Below are 18036 nucleotides of genomic sequence, written 5' to 3' on the forward strand. Positions count from 1 at the left end.
GAACAAGTGAATGATCAGAGATGAAATAAAAACATATTAACTATGTAAAATTATCAACTTTTGGTTTGCAAGCTGCTTAGTGTAGAAGGAATGGCTTTTTTTCTGTCTTTCCAATGATAAAAAGTACTTGTTCTTTCCTTGCTTTGGTAGGACTTTCTACCTTAGATAGGTCTGAGACAAACACTCAGGTTACTGGAGAGCAGATGGGGAGCCAACAGGGAAATTTTTCTCAGATGACCTGTGGCAAGAAATGCATAAAGACTTGTATGCAGATTGAACCAGCACCTCTCATTCAGTGAGGAACTTAAAGGTGTAAAAGAGAGAGAGAAGTAAGAAAATAGGGGTGAAACCACGGCCCCTTTGTTCTCTGATGCTGAGCCAGAGATGAAAGAGCAGAAATGATGGCAGTCGGAGGATTACCCTATTGTCCCACTAATTTAAATTGCTGAACCCTGCTTTAATGTACATGGGTACCTGTGGATAGTCCTTCACACTCACAGCCGTGCAGTGACTGACAGATGAGGAACAGGTTAATGAACTTATTCAGCGAACAGCTATTCCTGGTTCTCACTAATTCCTGTGCAACCACTCAGCTCTCCACTACCTCTATCAGTGAGACTGTGTTGCCTGATATTTAATGTTCCTTTAACACATACCTTTTCAATTTTGTTGTTTACTACTGGCAGAAGGGATTCTTGTAATGTTTTTCATTACAGTATTTGGTCTTTCAATACTTTTTTATTGTTAATAAATTGGTTTAATTGTAAAATATGTTAAGGTATAAGTGCTTGGGGAAAAAGGAAGGGTCATGAAGTTATATCAGAAAACTTTCATGATGTTCAAACTATTTTATAATCTTAGAAAAAACAACAGTAAATAAACAGTACGTTACAACAGCACACTCCATTCCTTCATTATTCCTTCACACAGGTTACCACTCATTGTGGAGATGGGGCACACGGCCCTAAAAGGATTACACATCCTTTTTTTCAGTGATGGCAGATTCTTTCTTCTTGTTGGTACTGGGACTTGAGCCTTGTCTCAGTAGTAATTTTCACTCTGCATCTAATTTTCAGCTGTACAGATGCAGCACTTCAAAATAACATAAAAATCACTGTACCCTTCAGCATCCTAGAAGCATTGACAGCACCATTTTTCCTTCAAAGACACCCTCTTTTTCTGTTCTGCAACTGTGCAGTTAAGCTTTCTGCTGTATGCTCTCAGTAGACTTGATTCTGTAAAACAATGGCAAGACACACTGTTATTCAGAAAGTCTCATCCAGATAAATAAAAAAGTTAGCCTAAGGACACTGCACCTTCATGTTGAATTGTACTTGGTGCCTTTGCAGACAAACAAGACCTGCATAATAACTAAATAATACCTTTTAGGTATCACATATACAAGTGCTATTGATGGAGATAATGGACTTAACAAAGCTGGGACAGTCTCAAAGTTACTATATAAAACATCTAAAGAAAAAAATTAGTTCTGAATATGTGTTCAATGAATTGAAAGCTAGAATAACATTTTCCCATTAAAACTTGTCTTCAAATAAGATTGAAATTTGGTTTTTTTCTGTTTTGGTCAGCAAAACCTAGGTCAATTCAACCCAAAATATAATAAAATCCCTTAAATCAGAAAGATTTCCATTCTAACAATAACTGCTAATAATAGTTGCATCCTCTTAGGAGAAATAACTGGCACATTGATTGGCACCCTTTGAGGAGTACAGCTGCTGCTTGACACTTAGGTTTGCAGTACTTCTATGTGTCCAAGAGACAAAACTGACTATTTCACACTATTCCAGGTTGCAGCTAGACTTTGTCTGTAGTGAAATATGCCCAAGTCCCAACTCAGCCATGTGATTTTTAACTCATTACAAAGCTGCTTAGGCTAAACTTTTATTTTCTTGGAATAATTTTTTAAAGAAAGACTAAAAGAAAACATGATGTTTATGTTAAAGCTCTGTGGTTATTCTAGAAAAGGAATTGTACGACAGAAGTCCTCTGCTCATGAAACAAGTACACTGCTAACAGGAGCTTCCTTCACTGGATGGGCTTCTTGGTGAGATTCCCAAACAAAAAGATCACCAACATCGCCAGAAGTCAACCCTTGACTACAGCAGAGTAAGGATTGGTCTACGGGTCCTATCTGTGATACTGTTTTGGTAAGATAAAACCTTTTGCACTACTGTCAGGAAGCAGCAAGGGCAGCTGCTCCAACAGGGAATGGGGAGCCAAGGGCAATGCCACAGTCACCAGGGCAGGCTCCTGCCTGTCCCAGTGAGAAAGCAGGACAGGACCATAGATAGCAGCTGATGTTCAAACAAGAGTTCAGAGCATTAGACAAGTTTGTGGTGATGAGGCAGGTCTATGGTCAAGCTGGCAGTCTATCTGCAGGTCAGGATCAGACCCAGTAAGTGTAACTGAGGTCATGATCTCTGAGCAGGTCCATGGTGACAAAGTGAGGCCAAGGCCATCAGCCCACGGGTCGGGCTTGGGATCAGTGGGGCCTGTGGCCAGGCTGGAGACTGGCACTCCTACAGTCTAGCTCAGGCAGGGACAGAGGGAGCTACAGGGCCTGTAGGCAGGGGTTGGGGGAGACCCTGGGGAAAGCGGGTGAGGGCCATTAAGGCCTATTAGAGCCCTGAGGGCCCTGACAACTGCAGAGTAGAGTACCATCACCAATTCATGTTGTGTGGGCCACGCAAAACTCATTAGGTGTTAAGAACTTTTACCTTCTGATACTCAAAGACTTCCTAGAGATGAAGCAGTCATTCCAGAGTTGTCGTGTTCTCTGGAAAAAGCATTAGAGTTCAGTTTTAATCACTCCTGTATATTATTTATATCTGACGTACTACTTCCACTCAAACCCAAGTCATTTTACCAGTGAAAGGGAAGTGGAAAATGCAAATTGCTATTCTGTAGAGATGGATGTGTAATTCTGGGAATGTCCAGAACTCTAAATTTAAGAAAATCATCCCAGGGGCATCTCTTCATAAAGTTTCACTGCAACAAAAAAATGTGAAGTCTTAACTTTCAGTCTGAAACTTTTTATTCCTTTCATAAAGAACAAGCTTACTGACTGACATGCATGGGCAATTATCTAAAGATAACGATTAGTCTTACTGTGGAAGTGTGTGAATTTTATGTTATTCACAGAGTCTCAGTTTGGACCCATTTTAAAGGTTACTCACTAAAGGAAAATGAGAGTATATAACAGGCTTTCTGCTTATAGTGAATTTTTAATGCAGTTAATATTGGCTTATTTTGTGTAAATAAACAAGAATTGAGAAATCTAAGGCTAGGTAGAGGTCAGACTTTGTCATTTAGGGTTTGTTCCTAAAAGGCCTCTTTTCTCAAATAGTACCTCATACAGAATGCACAAAAATGAAAGTTTTAGTCAATTAAGTTTGTTTAAATGACATTATGGGGGATAAGCCCAAATTGTTTCAGAAAGTGTTACCCTAGTGTTCAGAGACCTTGTACTTAGGCAGTCAGCCAGAATCTATCACCATGGATTCACAACAATCAAGACCTTGACAAGTTTTATGTCTAAAGAAAACCAGTTAGTCAATTAATGGTTAAAGACTTCAAAACATCTTTTTGTTAGTATGACACTGATTCAAAAGATAAAAGACTAAGCAAATCTTTTCAATAGTTTTCTGTTCTTTTCTCCAAATCTTCTGAGGAGAAGGAATTAAAAAAAAAAATCCATCCACAAATCCTACTAGAACACATAATAGTTAACTCGTAGTCCATCGTTTAGAGTAACTCTTCCGTTAGCAATTGGTACATTTCCTCTAAAACAGAAAGAAACTTTCAATAGATTTTACGGTTTCAGACTTGAGACTTTTCTTTAATTGGATGTCGCCATTTAATTTTGAATGAAATAGTTTTTCTTTTACTGCATTCTGGTACATGCCAGCTTTGACAGAGAAAGCAAGCAACATAATGCTCATGTGGCACATTAAGAGCCACAGTCTGTTGTGGCTTTGCACTTAAGAGACCCTAAATTCTACAAAATTTGTTCATTAAAAGGCTTGACTACAGCAGTCTCTGTGTTAGAGGTAGTGCAATAATTGAAGGAGGCACAATTGCTTTTTGCAAAACCTATTTTTGAACTCTATGAAGGGAGAAAATAACAAATAGTCTGCCCCAATTTCTCTTCATATTCTTTAGCTAGCTCAATCAAACATAGCTGCACTTAATGCGGGAGCCCCTCAATGAAATTCTGTGGCACGGGTAATACAGAACATCAGACTGCATCATCATAGAGATTTTTCTCATCATGAAATCTAACAAGATACTTTTTAGGAATCTATCTTTCTTCAGAAAACACATGGTTATGATTCCCAAAGCTGCTCAGAAGTCACTGCTGTAAGTGCCATCAAGCACCCTCTAAACGTTATAACAAGGCTCATGATGGATGTAATGTAAGTACACGCATACACACTGCCTTGTAGATTTTCTTTGCCTACAACTTTGGCCCTCCTCAGCAGCCATTTGGATGCCTTCTAGAACAGCCAGGGATTCAGGGCATGCTGATTCCTTAAGAACCTCTTAAAGAAAATTTGGTCCCAGTACATGCCTGCCCAACTATACTGACATCAGCAAGTTTGTGAAGGAACATAAATTGTTTGCTGGAGGAAAATTCAGCGCTTTCTCTTAGTGGCTTAAATTTGGGAAAATATCCCTATTAACATTAGTGTTCAAATAGAAAACAGTGCTAACATATTGCTGGACTCAGCTTTCTATCTGGAATTCTGCAATCCAATTGTTATAAGTTCTCATGAGCAGTACTGTCTTCCAAAATACCACAGTTTTCTTGGTACCCAAGAGCTCCTGCTATGTAGATGACCTGGAATATACAATTTAGATCTTCAGATGCAGTGGGTGTAACATCTGCAGACCTTGCCTTAGGGTTGAGGATATTCTGTGTGGAAGTATAAGATCCAAAGCCAGACAAAAAGTGTATTCTCCTGCCTGAGTTTCAACACCAGTCTGGAAAATTCTTTGGCCTAAAGCTGCCCAGGATCCTTCTACTGTAGACCACCATTTTGTTTTAATTATTATTTTCAGATTAGCTTGCTTCATTTATCAGTGAACAGACCTGCAGTTAAACCAATTCTCCTGTTGCAAAATATTGCATAGGTATTCCCCTCTTCCACTCAGAGAATCAACTTCTGTCCTTTAATTGCATTCATCCACATAATTTTAAACTGCTCTTTTACTTCTTTCTGTCCTATTTCAATAATTATCGTACTTGAAAGCACCTGCAGAGAAGGCTGATGAAGCATCTTCCAGTAGCCATCAACTTTCTGAATGTATAAATTGTTTATTTGGGGTTTAGTCACAAAGATCAAATAGTCTCCTCATTCCTATCATGGTAGCAGGTTTATCAGTAAGGTAGGCACATATATATTGCACAGTGCCACCATTTTCAGAAAAACAACCTCAAAGCATCAGCCAGAATTTATTAGTTGTATTTAAATAGATTCCCCAAACATCAGAGTTTAAGGAATGGTAGAGGGCAGATTAGGGACAGCTTGTAAGTGAACTAAGAAATTATATGTCCTTAGTGCTTTTGTCCTTGTTAATATGAATAGTGGTTACTAAAGCCCATGGAGATGACTTCAGCTATTCAGGTTAAAGGTCTTTCTTTCCACAAAACTACCATTACTCCATCAGCCTGGCTGATAGCCTCTCCACCTCATAGTGCTAGGAAGGGATTTTCTCCTATGCATAAATTACATTAAATTAACCATCACTGGCAGGTGGGTGGTGAAATTATATATTTTTAGTGAAGCCAGCTGTTAGGATTTTCAAGGGCATTCTTCTTTTAGTTTCAACAGGAATATCAGTGAAAGAATGTGCACCCTGAAAAATTTTGCCTTTGCATTTTCTTTTTGGCTGGAAACCAAATTGCCGTCAAAAGGTGCAGCTCATCAAGAGAGGAAGCCTTTGTTTTGTTTAATTTCAAAGTTATAAAACATAAAACTGTTAAACTGCGATAATAACATTTCAGCCAACTTAAGCAGAGATGCAATATATTACTAATGTTTCTTGAAGCAATGAAGATTCAAAGTGTGGTTTCCTCTTTTTGCTTTTTCTTTTTGCCCCAGCAGTTAGATTTTTTTTGGTGAAAAATAAACTTATTCATACATTTATTTTCAAGGATATGTTTTCATTAACTCAGGTCTAGAGCTATGTGGAAAAACAGGAGAAAATGTTTATCACGGTTTTCATTTGATTAGTTGAAATGTTGCTGGAAATATCAACATTTCAACATGTGAAACATTTTCATTACCTTTACCAATGTCAACAGGGACTGGCTCTGCAAAAAATCAAAGGTGGTAGATCTATGCCCAGCAGCCACAATATATTGGAAAACTAAATCAACTTGGTAAATCTGTCCCCAAACCACCAGACAGAATTGAGTTGCAAGCATTAGAGTTGTCCCCTCTTTCTAAATCTGCAGCATGAACTCTTCTGAAAGAATCCACTTTCCAGAATGTTTCATGCGTCAGACATTAAAAACAAACAGATAAACAAGAAAAAACCCAGGCTTTTCAAAATGTCTCAGGTTGGGTGACCAGAATAGCCAAGTCATGAATCATTTGTAAAAAATCTTGACCATGGTCATTGCTGCAACACATTTGGAAATCCTTGGATACCCTAGGCCTGACCTAGAATATCATTTGAGTACATGTATATGACTATACATGAGTATAGTTCCTCTTGGGGTTCCCACTTCTTCATCTGCCAACTGAAATATTTTGAGGTAGAGTGGAGTTTTGCTAAGAGAAAAAAAAGTTCACAAATCCACAATGAAGTTCACATTCACATTTGACCGTATTATAACCCAGCAGAATTCACATGTGAAGTAATTTGAGATGTTTCCATGAAGTTCGCTGGGAACCAGCTTAGGGGGTTTTAAAAAAAACAGGAGGGAGAGAGAACTAAAAGAAATTCCATTCTCTTACAATAAAACATGCAACTTTAGCTAATTATTTAAGCATGCTCTTCAAATTAAAAAAAACTTTCATTAAAATTAAGCACATGAACAAAGACTTAATCAACTGTAGTTATCAAATTCAGCCAGTGGTAAGCCACAAGCTCTTAAAAGCCCCATATGACTGATAAATGTAACTTTTTGTCATGTGTACAATAAAAGTAGTGATATAATTTTATGTAAAATGTGAAAAAATTATTGCAACAAAAAGTCACCCTCACTCCCAAGCTAAGAGCTTGGCCCTGGTCCTCCTCTCACTGGGACTGCAAGCAAGGTTTCACAGATATTGCCAATTTATATGGTGTGAGAGCTCAGTGTGCCCTTCTGTATACAAAATTTTAACACACAGCAATCTGATAGCTGATTACCACCCTCCCTCTCTCCTTCCTTTATAACTGGGTTTATAATGAAAACGTTGACACAGACTTAACTATGGCAACATTAGCATTTGCCATTATAATTAAAAGATTCTTTTTTTTCCTTTGTGATCTACATGCATATACTCTTCCCAGTGCAATAGTTACAGATGGTATAGCTTGTAACATATACTATCCCTAAACAACAAATACATTCTTTTTAGAGTACGTCTCTGATAAATTTTATTTAAATGTAAAAGGTAATAGGCATAAAATGTAGTTTGCTTACAAGTTTCCTTTATGGTTGTTTGACTGTCACTTTTCTGCAGATTTATGATAATCATTCTTGCAACAAAAATGTTTACTTCACTGTCTAAATAATAAGGTAATTTGTTACAGCTAATTACTCAAGTGCTTCCTTAATCTCAATTAAAGGATTCAGGCTGATTTTCTACATTTCTGCAGCAGTATGTTCCAGAATATCTTGTTAATGTATTCCCAATCACATATTTGTTAAGGAATGCATGGTCCATGCAAAACTGAAATGCTAAAATACATAGCTGCAATCTTAAACAATGATTTATTGTGACATGGGATGTGGGACATTTCCACAGCTTTTGTGATTGCAGTAATGAAGCTGTAAACCAAATAGCATGAAATGAAGCAAGGCCTTACAATTTAATCAGCTCGTAAACAGATCTACTGCATCAAGCAAATGACATTATTATCCATCTGAAGTAAATCATGCTAATCTCAGGAGATAAAATCAACATCATTAATGGTCACATGTCATATTCATCAACACTAAACCATCCCTTTTGACAGATTAATCCTAACTACAGCTCCCACGATGTATGGTAATAGGGCTTGTAGCATACATTTCATTCAGCAGTAAGGCTAACCAGCACTCTTAGTCTGCTATTACAAATAATTTTTTTATTGATTTACATATTTTAAAATGCATTTAAGGTGAGGTACCATTAAAAATCCTGTCACTATCACATATTTCTTCCTCACATTCTCAGCCTGTATTAATAGAAACTAGAAACTAAACACTGTATGCCATATAAATACTTTCTTTAACACGCTGTTAGTGGTAATTAAAGATTTCTGCCTCTGTTTTTCATTCAGCAATGAAAATATGTGCCCTTTTTAATAGGGTTTAAAGAACTATTGATAGTATTATTCTAATATCTCATTTGTAGTGTAGTAGTGCATAGTGCCCCTTGTCATGGATCAGGGCTCCATTGAGCCAAGTAGGATCCTGAAGACTTTATTATCCATTATCCCATAATTAATACAATATGAAAAATAAAGTTGCATTTATGATATTCAGTCTTCATTGCAGTTCATTGTGTCCTGCAGACTGGTTGTGTATTTCTGCTCAGACTCCAGCTCATGCGTATTGCCTATTTGTTCCAAACACAAAATATATTTATTTATCATGGAACTGACCCTGTATGAATGCTTTTGAAAAGTGTCCACTATTCAAAGTGTCACTTTCCTTGAACAGGCACTGAATTATATTGACAGGCACATTATCAAGGGCTGCTGACTGACAGAATGAATGACTGCAGCTACATACTGCATTGCCAGTCATTGACTGAGTGGGTGCAAAAATTATCTACAACCTTTGTAGATCTAAAGGACTCTGAACTAAGGCTAGAAAAGAAGATATATGCAAGTGATTTACTAGTGCAGCATTTATCAACTTAGTACAAACATCTCAACTATTACCCAAACTACTTCACTAATGTAGTAATTCATTAATGGTTTATTCTCTCTCCTGAAACTATTTTTTTAACATTCCTTTTATGCAGTTATTAATGTCATGTTTTTAATATGTGTTTATGTTTCACCAGGGAAATGTCTGGGGTAATAATTTTAAAAGCAACCACTGCCTTCTGCATTTGTTTTTAAGCCAGTATGGGTTAAGATGCATCTTAGTAAGATTGTTAAGGGCAAGGCAAAAACAATATTAGAGACTAGCTGTGGCTGACACATAGCAATCAGTAAATTTGGTTAAGAGAGTAGGCAGAATACTTCCTGGACTGTGCTGGGACTTTAGGAAAACACTAAACTAACCACAAAAGCATTTTGTTTATTTACCAAAATAATTTATCAGCTGGACTTATTTTTGATTGACATGATGGCACCTTGAAGAAGTAGACCACAAAGATCTACTTTTTGTAAAAATCACATCTATTGACTAGAATAAAAAATGCTAATAAAATGTTTCATTAAGTACATTACTTTCAAAACCTCAAAGTACTAATGTAAAATTTACTGGAATCCACTGACCTTTAAAGAGCTTTTAAAGCTTTTATGACTTAGATTGTCACATTACTTACCAAGAATCCTTAATAATCTGTTTTTTCTATCTATGGTGTGTTTTTAATGTTGGGGTTGTGAAGACTTTCCCTTTTCTGTCACTGTCCTTTTTACTCTCAGTACTCCCATACTTGAAGCCCTACATAACAAGTTACTTAATCTTTGACAGGCCGCAGACATCTGTGGAGCTCATCAGTGGTGGTGGTTAGAGGACTAAAAGAATCACTGATGAGGAAGAACAAAACCCCTCATCTTTCTCATAGGATTTTGCGCTACTGCATGTCTTAGTGAGATCATGGTGTCATTGAGCTAGTCCTCCTCCAAACCTGTGTCCTAGTACCTCCCATACATATCTACTCTTACAAAGGTTTACTAGGAAAGCCAAAATGAAAGTAATCTGTCCCTGAAGGGGTATGGTTTAGGTAGGCAAAAGAAACAAACGTGTTTCTCAAGCAATACGAGCAAAACCGGCAACAGGATTTCTTGGTAGTGTAAGTGCATATAAAGTAGAAGTTTTGCCAGCACAGTTATGGTGGAATGAAGTAAAGGAAAAAAAAATAGTCCCTGATACAGCTGTGATGCCAAAATTTTGCTATGTAGACCAAGTCCTAGTAAGAAACTGCACTTGTGCAAAAATAATTATGATCTAGAAAGACATAGGATGGATTGTCTCACTTTTATCTGCAAGAAACAAAGGAACAAAAACATCCAGTGGGCAAAACACAGCAGGAGTGCCTCGAATAGCTCAGTTTTATGCCTGTTAGAGGTATGGATTAGGACTACCATTAAAAGGATAAGGACAGTCCCACGGGACTAATTGGTAATTAAGAGTAAAATGATGTATTATTTTTATTCCTATTATTTGGTTGTCCCAGAGAACAAGTTTTAATACATATATGATAAAAAACCTCTTTGAGAATTTTGTATGAAGTATTTAGCAGTGGGACTCACGTAAGAGCCACTACTGTAGAACTAAAATACCACATCATCTTAACGTTTTTTGGTAGAAGACTTATTAAAAATACCATTAACTGATGATATCATTACAGAGAACTTGTTAAACCATTAGTTTCACTTTTGAAATACAGCTGTAATAGGAAGCTGTGCTTGTTTTTAATAAGTCCTGATAATATTCTATCAGTTTAAAGAGCTACACATTGAACTCATACAGATAACTGGTTCAGTCTCAAAATGATAAAACATGTCAAGATATAAAGATCATTTCATTCCTTAAAAATGAAAAGAAGACATGATTTAAAATACCGTGCTTTGGTTGCATGCACAAGACTCCTATAATCAATCATCCAAACCAAGCTGAAACCTTGCTTTAAAAAACAGTTTAAAAAGGTTAAGAATAGAAAGCATCTTAATTTTTATGCATATATGTTTTTTGTTGTTTTATGTTTAGTGCAACTTAATAAATCAAGCTAAGCAACATAATGCAAAACAAAATTTTAATGCTAGTAACATTGCTAGTTACAAGGTAATAATATTACCTGAAGAAATGCACAAGTGATTACTGAGGAAATGACTGTTAAATAGTTGAGAGTAATAAAGCCAACTAGAAGGTGCAGGGTACCCAACACTGGTATACAAGGCTGGATTCTCCTACGTGTAGATGTATGCTGAGAGATATTCAAAGCAACATACAACAGAGTTATCAATTTACTACCATGATGCACTGGTGAAAATGATGGTGGAATATGCAGTGCTGGACATTCAGGCCCTAAATTTCTCTCCAGTATGTTGTCAATTTGAATTTGGCTGAGGTTTGTAATAATGAGTGAAAAAAAGAATTACTTTCTCACTTGTTAACCAGTGTGGAATAAGTTGTTGGTTATTGTGTTGTAGCTGTAAGGTTGTATGTGAACTCTAGAGTGCTTTTAAAAGTCAAGGTACAGGATACAGGTTGAAGCAATAATTGGACTATGTGAAGAGTTTATATTATTATAAAAAAGCATTAAGAAGCCATGGGAATTAACATAAGCTAGATATGCAGAGTTTAATCTGTAACATCAACAATACAGTGAAAGAAACAGTGGAATATGCCTCAAACGTATTTAGTGGCATGGCAGCACTGGTTCAATAAAGGTACCAAGGCAACAGAGACATTATGAACATATCAAAAACTCCTGGCAGCTGATTTTCCTTTTGGCCATTTAGCATGTACAGTGTAATAGGTTTATGCACCTATACAGTGACAAATTGGTGCCTGCTTTATGATTCACATCACTTCTTTGAACCAGCTTTTCCTGATGAGTAATCTACATTGCCACTGCTTGGGTCACGTAGAAGAAAACCCTAATGTTGTAGCTGACACCTTTATTTTCATCCCAGCTGACTGCAGAGTTTCTAATTTAGTGAGACAAAAGGTTATTAGGCATAGTATCAAAGGGAGCAGTACCAGATCTGCAAACTAAAATTTAAGGAAATGAGAAAACACTTTTTCCTCTCATATGCTTACTGTATATAAACATACAAAATACACATAGCTCATCAGTGAGCAAAATTAGCCGTTCTCATTTTCTCATCTGCAAACCTAACAGTGACATAAGCATGGACTTCAACATACAATCTTTCAGCTTTAATTTTCTCATGTTGAAAAAGAGGGAAATCCAGACTGAAGAGAAAATACACCCTTTATTAAAGTTGTATTATAAAAACATATACAACTACGCAAAAGTTTGTTATTGCACTCTTGGCTTTGAAGTCTCCTTTCAATGCTTGCTTTCTTCCACGAAGTAGTTGGAGATACACCATGCAAGCACAGGGATCTTTGCAATTAATTTAAGGCCTACTGAAGGCTACACAAGCTAGAACAAAACTCAACATTTTTTTATAGTTTTAGCCAACCTTTGCCATAAGGTGAATTAGTTAATTTTGAATTTTTATTTTAGAAAAAATCACTTAGAAAAGGCCTACCTATGCTCCTTTGTTCTCTTCCTTTTTTTCATTCCTTCTGAATGCCATTTCTTCTGCCTGAGGCGGGGGGGGGGGGGGAAATAAATCAGTTTATTATTGCATCTTCATACATACAGAAGGTGAACAAAGCACATACATGATGACCCATTTCTTAGCTGTTGACAGGGGAGTTGGAAAACACTGGAAACACTTTTTTAATACTGTTTGGATTATAAAAGGGTCTTGAACATACAAACTTGAAAAGACTGATTGGCTTCAGTGGATTAGCCATAGCTATCTTAATAACACTTCCAAGCTTATACGGACAATTCCCAAACTCTTCATTTTAACATGAAATTCTACTCTGAAAAGCAATCATCAAAGCAACACCTTTGTCCTCAAATAAGTTTTATTTATGTGTGTAACGCATGCTCCTTTTAGCAGCTCAGTTAACTTTTGGTTCTGTGTAATACTCAGAGGGAGCTTGAGTATTCAGGGTCTGAGATCACAACTGCATTCTTAACTGAATGCCAGTGGGAAGATTAGATAGCATCTGACCTTTATGAATCAATGTAGGGTGGTTGCTGGGAAGGAAAGGGTAGTCCTTTGTTCCCATTTACTTTTGCATGGGAACAATCATAATATACACAGCAACCAGAATCAATTCCTCCTAGCTTCACCTGCAGCAGGTAATGCAGTGGCATGGGCTTGTCAGTCTTTCAACCAGTCTAGTGAACTAGGTAAACACAAAAGTGATGATTCATTAAGTGACATCTGAGCTCTTGGGAGTCCTTGGGAAACAGTGCCCAAGCCACCAGAGTTAATTCTTCATGAAGTTCCTGAGGTAGCACAACTCCTCTGTATCCCTTCCCATCCCCTGCCAAAGAGGCATTGCACCTCTATGGGACCATCCAGCCTATGACCCCAACCAGAAACAGTCCAGTCTGACTTGCAGATGCTAGCGCCTATAACTTTGGTTGGGATATAGAGAAGTCCTTCTTTCATAAATGGAAAATATTTTGACTAAAAGCTGTCAAAATGCAACAAGTAGTGAAGTCCACAAGGCTTTTTTCAGTGTCATTTGGTAGAGGGAAAGAAAAAGCCTTCAAGGAGAGAGTATGAGTCATGGGATTTGGTTTCTAGAAGGCTCTTTGGGATTCTTTTACACCAAGAGTTTTCTAACACTGTCAGAGCAGGGGCTGTGTGAAACTCAGCAATTTTGACTGTCATGCTATTTTTCAGTTCCAGCTTTCATCACTTTGTGCCTTTTGGGTCTAACTTTGCCTCCACTTAAGTGGTTGTCAATGTAGAATAAATCACATGAAGAATACTCAGGGCCATGCTCTTTGCCCAGCCCACGTAATAGAAGAAGGAGCTAAATCCTCAGAAATAAAGGGGTATACTCTCCTCCTCAGTATGGCTATTGAAATCCTGGAGAACTGATAAGCTGAAGATGAGAAATAATTGTTTTCTCTAGCATGTACTCCATTCAAATCTGTGAGGACTCGCAGCCCTCTGCTGCTTTTTAGAATAGCAGGAAAAAATCTGCTGTGTCTTTTGAGCACAATGCATGAGTAGGAGAGAGTAAAAATGCATGTATTGCACAATGCATGAGTAGCTTCAGTACAAATTAATATATTGTGATGGGTTTAGGGAACAGAGGGGTGTCCAGAGTTGGACCTGGAACAGTCAAGCCAGTGATTCATGGCTTTTTATTAGTGAGGCCAATGATTCTTGAATTCCAGCCTCTGCGACTATGCCTTGCCATTCATTCTTTTTCAGATGCAAAATATTGCAGACATTCTTTCTCTAAGAGACACATGCTAAAGGACATTGGGACTAGCTAAAAAACTGGAAATTTAAGTGCTGCTTCTCTACATTTTAGGGCAGGAGATAAACTGGGCTCTTGATGTACATTTTTAAAGAAAAAAAATAGTGGCCTGATTCTGAGTTAGACTCTTGCATAGGAAGCTCATGTAAGTCTGAAGACTCTACAGAGGAGCCAGCTTCACAGTAGGAAAAGCTTATTTTGTTATTATTAGCAGCCTGAGGTGTGCTGATTATTTTACTCCTGGTATTTTGCCATCTCTTCTAACATGCATTGCCACAATATGACTCATGAGAAGGGGTTTTTGAATGGAGCTCAGTCATTTTGGCACAGATTCCAACTCTGATCATAGGGAAACCATTTACTTTTCCAATTACATGGTCAAGGCACAACCCCAAGTACTGCAGAGTCTTCTCTTCCCATGTTAACCTAGCAGGAATGGCCAACTAATAAACAGAAGAAAGTAAGTGTTTGGTGAACTTTATAGTCAGAAACTGTACACAAAAGTCTTCAGGCAGTAGATTTCCCTTCATTATTTGCATGCTGCTCTTGAAGACTCCTCATGGAATCAGTTTTCAGAAATGTATTTCAACAGCAATACTACAGATTTTAAAATTATAATTAATCTTTTCAATAGTTAATGTCAGAAGTGACATGTAACTGACCTGTCAGCTCTGATCCTTCATCTAGTGAGTTTAAACCAACTCTCTAGCGAAAAACAATCTGATGTAAGGTTGAGCTAGACCTTAGCTAGACAAATCTCATCAAAGCACAAACCTTAAACAAATGCAAGGCTTTATTGTCACCTACACACTTGTTCTGCCTATCTAATCCACACAATGGTCTGTTGACCATGAACTCTTCTCCCCTGTGGGAACTGAGAGTGATCTCCTTCACACTTCTTAACTTCAAAACATTGTTTTCCTCCCCTTTTTCCTCCTTAATTCCTCTCTCCCTCTGATCATAGAAATCCTCTCAGTAACTCTTACTCAACACTGGAAAGCATTCCAGCATTTCAGCGTATCACAGATCTTCACATCCGTTACTGTTTACAGGACTGTATCCCACAGTTAGGCAGTGCTGGGCTGATCCCCGAATCATTGAAGTTGGAAGATACTTTGCCACAGACAATAATGAGCATAGGATGAGGCCCATGCAGCAAATTTTGTATTACATCCAGGTGTATTTATATGTAAAAGGTATTTTTCACTTAATGTAAATGACAGGGCTTCGGCATCCAAAGGGTATATTCTTTCTAACTGCTCTGTGCAAAAAGCTTTTTCATTTATTATACTTTTGGTTCAAGTGCACAAAATGAAATGGGGTAGTTAAAAACAGGCAAGTAATGTACCTGATGATTTACCATATTTTATTTACATTATTATATAGCTATTAGATGTAATATTGTCTGCTCCTGTCACTCTCTGCAATGTGTTTGATGATTCAGGGAATAAATAAAACCTGGGGTTAGCAAATAAATGAGAGCAGAATTGGCAGCACACCAAGTCTGCTTTATTTGACTGAGAGAGAGAGATGTGTTACATGGCCTGTTTGTTTAAATTATGCCAAGACCTGAGATACACCAGGTGTTGTAGACCATGGAGTAAAGCCCTTAAAATGTTTGCAAAAACCAGATTTCTGTTTACTGGTTTGCCAGAATACAAAACCAGAAGGTTTACACTGAGAAGTTGAAAGAATGGGACTCTGTGCTACTATTTTCCTATCACTGTTATTAAAGTTGCAGAAATGTCATATATATACTAACAGTGACTACCCAGTCCCTGTGTGTCTGTATGATGGAATCTGTAGTATATGTAATTATGTAAAATTATTTTAATGATTATCCTAGTGATTCTGAAATACCATGAGATGGTTCTTTAATACAGATCAAACCATGCTATCTTTATTCAGCTAAACTTCCCTTAAGTTCAGTAAATGGGAGCTGCGTCTGAGAGATTTAACCAGTCAAGGTTTTTCTCCCTACTACCTCTTTCATCAGAGGTAAACCAAGGTTAAAACCATCAGAGATTAAAACCAAGGAGACCCTGAGCTATTCTTTCAGAATGGGTATGGAAGCACACAGCACCAGTGCCACAAAGAGACCTTATTAAAGAGGATCTAGCATAAATGATGCTTAAAATTGTTAACTTTTGCTTATGATCATACTGAGGATGTGTTCAGGCATTCACTGCTGAGGTGGCTGGGCCACCAGCTTTGTGGTGGCCACCAGCTGTTTGTGCTGCTCTCCACAGCTTCCTGCAGAGCCAGCAGAGTGGGGCAGATGAGTGATCCTCACTCACTTCATTGCAAAGTCAGCCAAGGCAGTTTAACCTGCCATAGAAGACTGTTTGAAGTAATCCACTTAGCTTTGTGCTGCTGTGGGGCCAATAACCTCTGGCAAGGGAAGAGGTAATACCAGCAGGAGTTTTGTCTTAAGCTAGTAAAGCAGTTTCTGCAGTGAATGTCAGACCAGAGCCTGAATAAGGTTCAAAACTTGCAGAGAGAGAAGGGGCGGGGGGGACATGGGGGACAGATGGACGATGGGGGGGACAGAAAGAAAGTAGGGAGAAGAGAGAAGGAGGACAGGGGAGAGAGAGAAACGAGAAAGAGAAGCAGAGAGACTATTCGTTCCCTGTTTAACTCTATGATCTGTTACCAGCCCTCTGAGCAAAACATATCTGTCTACCAACAAAATAAAGGTTAATGCATGTGAGTCTTCTTTAAGTTTCACCCAGTCATTTATTTGTTTTAGTGATTTTCTTCCCTGCCTTGAATAGAAAAAGATTACTTTTTAAAAACCAACTGCAGCAGTGGTGACATGAGTTATCTTCCAACCACAGTACATTGTCTAGGATTCAGTTATCTCTGAGACTGCCTTTTTCTCTGTATCTTCTAGTGGTTATAACTTACAACTGCCTGGAGTGCTTTTATTGTCTGGTTCAAACATCTTGATGGACAAAACATTCCTACTGACTCTCTCTGGAACTCTCTCTCTCTCTCGAAGTCTACCAAAGCCTGAGCTTCAGTGTGCATAAAACACACTGCAAGTAAAGTCTGCTTATTCTTACTTTGCATTTAGCAAGAGGATATTAGGATAGTCCCAGAAAAATGCTGAGAGATTTGTGTTGATCTAATGAAGAAGAAAATAATGCCATACTTAATGCAGAAGCAGGTACTTGTGTACACTGGTTAGCATGGCTGAGTTGGGATAAATAAAGAGAGATCCCTAGGATAAATTCCTAATTCCAGCAAAGTCAAAGGTAAAACTGCAACTGACTGTAGTGGGACCAGCATTTTGTCTGGTTTTTTTGGCCCTGTAGTTTATCCATTAGCATATCTGTATGCGATCAGTTCTCTGTCTGTATAAGAGACATGGAGATTACTGTTGTGCAAAGAAATACACACATTTTTTAACATAGCTTTCCTCAAAAGTTTCTTGACAAGAAAGTCAAGAATCCACTCATTCTCCATTACTAGGAGCACAAGTATTAGAACACAGGATGGATTATATGTACGAAAATAAACTACTGCTTATCTCGCTGTTGAAGTTTTTTAGAACCATTTTTAATGGTCTTGCGAGCAAAACAGACTCAATAGGTCTGATC

The 18036-nt window shown here is 37.7% G+C and overlaps 1 long non-coding RNA gene across 1 annotated transcript in view; it reads right to left on the reverse strand.

Moving 5' to 3' along the window:
• Nucleotides 1-287: 287 nt before the first annotated feature.
• The window catches only part of LOC142030127 (uncharacterized), a 59939-nt gene continuing 42190 nt past the window's right edge, over nucleotides 288-18036 (reverse strand). The window contains exons 2-3 of the long non-coding RNA XR_012650092.1: nucleotides 12625-12681; nucleotides 288-1235 (exon numbers count right to left, since the gene is read on the reverse strand). This is a non-coding gene — a long non-coding RNA (uncharacterized LOC142030127). The remainder of the gene's footprint in view (nucleotides 1236-12624; nucleotides 12682-18036) is intronic.

Source organism: Buteo buteo, chromosome 4 (assembly GCF_964188355.1).
Source record: "Buteo buteo chromosome 4, bButBut1.hap1.1, whole genome shotgun sequence".
NCBI classification, from domain to species: Eukaryota; Metazoa; Chordata; class Aves; order Accipitriformes; family Accipitridae; genus Buteo; species Buteo buteo.